This window comes from Schistocerca gregaria, chromosome 4 (assembly GCF_023897955.1).
Source record: "Schistocerca gregaria isolate iqSchGreg1 chromosome 4, iqSchGreg1.2, whole genome shotgun sequence".
In the NCBI taxonomy this organism is placed as follows: Eukaryota; Metazoa; Arthropoda; class Insecta; order Orthoptera; family Acrididae; genus Schistocerca; species Schistocerca gregaria.
Window position 1 is genome coordinate 85,738,054 of NC_064923.1, and position 3,458 is coordinate 85,741,511.

The following is a 3,458-nucleotide window of genomic DNA, read 5'->3' on the forward strand; positions in this document are numbered from 1 at the left end:
TTGTTCCTGTGGGTCCAGTGGTCCACTAAATCCAGTTGGGGCTGCATCCGTGTGACGAGGTGGTCCATTCAGGTGACTGCAGTCAGGAGCGCTGTGTCGTCGGCATAGAAACTGGCAGTAACATGTGGCACCGTCGGGAGGTTGTTAATGTATAAATTAAACAGCAGTGGAGATATGACCGATCCTTGTGGAAGTCCTTCAAGGACAGGCCGTGTTGTTGAATCATGAAACGTGCTACGTAACTGAATAAGCAAACTACTAGCATTCCAAGGGGAGTAAGTACATCCAAAACCTACAGTGTTAAATCTGCAATGTTGATGATCTGTTATCTCATAACCTTTGACAAAGAGAGAACTGAAATTTTTGTGAAGTTTAGTCTCACTTCTTTTTGATTACTAAATGGTTCAAATGGCTCTGAGCACTATGGGACTTAACATCTTAGGTCATCAGTCCCCTAGAACTTAGAACTACTTAAACCTAACTAACCTAAGGACATCACACACATCCATGCCCGAGGCAGGATTCGAACCTGCGACCGTAGCAGTCCCGCGGCTCCTGACTAGCGCCCAGAACCGCATGGCCACCGCGGCCAGCTTTTGATTACTAAACCAGAATCATAATATACAGACAACTAATTAGTTAACTATGATGTTTTTTAAAATTTATATGCAATTTTTTAGTCCACCTTTTCTTCTATAAGTAAAAGACCATTACATGTAGAAATGTTTTGGTGGCTCAGCAGCAGTAGTGTGCTAAGAGGTAACACAGTATAAAATTAGACATACGTGAATGTAATAGTTCCCGATACGAGGGGTCAAATATTAACAAAAAGTCTTTTTCACTCGCATATGGACTATGCAAGCTACTAGAAACAGGCGGGCCCATAATCAGCATTATCTGGATCCTGTCCTTGATCATCACGCAGACCTAAAAGCTATTTTTTTCTGCCACTTCCTTCTTTAGTCATTTCCTCTGCTACACGCTGGGCTTTCCTGATCGTAACTCAGTCCATTCTCTAGAAGGCTTGCGTGGAGTGATACAAAGCTGCTCTAGTAGCGTAATTTTCCCTTACTATCATCATTTAACGTTATCACCAACACCCATAGAGTTACCATTACTACAAAGATATTTTCTCGTATGCGGATCCAGATGTCAAGACTCATTCGGGTTTTGCGTTCGACATTGGAGACATTTGGAAAGAAGGTCTAGATGAGCTGCCTCTCTATATATTGGTTTAATTGATCCACCACAGTAGATGGTATGCCATTTTCGTACCTAAAGTGTTCCTCTGTACACGCTGCCTGAGCTTTGCTGTAGTTGTCCATGAATGAGCAGCAGATGGGCAAAGACCATGTATAGGTTTATCATCAGTGGATAATTTGTGGAAGAATTTAGTCCACACTGCTCTTTTCATCCCTTGTAGGTCCTGTTTATTGTTTCTTATTGCCATCCCATAGTACTATTGGAGTTCATCAATGTTTTTGTCTGTAAGTCTTCCTTTACCATTTGGAATCTCCACAAAATGAATGTGCAATACTGCCCATTTCTCTTTACACACTGCATCTAATCTTTTACACGAACATTGACATAAATTCAACGAATAAATAGCTGAAAACCACAGCCTTCTAGATTGAATAGTTCTAAATATAAAGCTACTTAAGAAAGTCTCTGCAGAAAGATTGGATTTTTTTACACTTGCACTGATAAATTTGAAATAATAGAAATTATGCTTCCAATTGGAATTAATCGACAAATGATGCATCAAATTATTCAGGAGAGATCAAAATTATTAAGAGGAAATAATCGGAAAACGTCACTTTTTCACCAGTTTCACCATATGTACTCGCCTTAAGGCAACCGCACGAAGGAATACAATTAGTCCGCAGCTCATGGTCGTGCGGTAGCGTTCTCGCTTCCCGCGCCCGGGTTTCCGGGTTCGATTCCCGGCGAGCAGGGATTTTCTCTGCCTCGTGATGACTGGGTGTTGTGCGATGTCCTTAGGTTAGTTTGGTTTAAGTAGTTCTAAGTTCTAGGGGACTGATGACCGTAGATGTTAAGTCCCATAGTGCTCAGATCCATTTGAACCATTTGAATACAATTAAAGCCATCTCCATTCTGTGTATACGGTGGCATTACCCAGGGAGATTCTCATCACGTCTGAATGTTGGGTATATTTGAGAGGACCATGTTATGCCTCGTTTAAGAAATGACTTGGTGGTCAGGGCCCCAAGACTGTCATGCGAATAAGGGAGCCGATGGGTGCAGGAGGGCCATTCTCAACGCAATGCAGGTTCTCAACGCGCCCATACTACTAGCGTGCGACAGGACGCACGCTGTTCGCTAGGCAGCAAAGGATAATACAGCTATGTGACATGTTTAGAGTCAGACAACAACCTTGTTTGCAGCAAGGTATCCACATAGTCAGTGTGACAGCGTCTGGGAAAACATCGACTGTCGCTCCGGCGACCAGTGTTCGGCTTCCCTTGTTGTGTGTCGTCTTGGTGGAGACAACACTGGAGACAGCAGCGGCAACATAACGCCTTTTCAGAGGTCCGAATTCTGCGTGAAACATCAGTCCGGACGGTTCCATTAGCAGAGGCTTGCTACAAGAAAAGCGAAGACCAAACTTTGCCCGCGCTGTCCAGACGCGCTTCGATACATAGGGTGTTCTACTGTTACTGTGGCCAGCACCACCACCTGAAAACATCAGTGCCTTGAGTTGCCGAGCCACTGGCTCACCTCTGCGCACCAGTGGCTACAGTAGGTTAACTTTTAATAGAGAGTTCACACCTCATGGAATGACGTACTTGCATCTGCGTCGCACGCTCAAAAAATGGTTCAAATGGCTCTGAGCACTATGGGACTCAACTGCTGTGGTCATCAGTCGCCTAGATCTTAGAACGACTTAAACCTAACTAACCTAAGGGCATAAAACACACCCATGCCCGATGCAGGATTCGAACGTGCGACCATAGCAGCAGCGCGGCTCCGGACTGGAGCGCCTAGAACCACAAGGCCACCACGGCCGGCTCGCATGCTCAGTTGCACTCATTGCTCAGAGGGTTAAACAGTTGTTCTTGCCTTACACTTAAGGCCAAACTTCGAACAGTGTACCCATTCCCCCCCCCCCTCTCCCCCTCGCCCAAAAAAAACATACTCTTGTAATAATGTATTCTGCCTTCTATACTGTACACTTTGATGCGTAGTACTTCCTGGAATTAAGGAAAACTTGGAAGGGAAAACCCACCAATATAACTTACTTTTCACGCAACCTGTTTATGTAACAATATATAAACTGTATTTTACAAATAGTCGAAGCATTTAAAATTTGAAAGCTGTATGTCGAAGGTTCGAAGATTAGCGCCTGTGCTTAAAGGTTAAACAGATTAGCAAACAATATGACAATGATAAAGCTTACTTCAAAGCAACCAATCTCTTAATTTCAATCGGCAACTAAG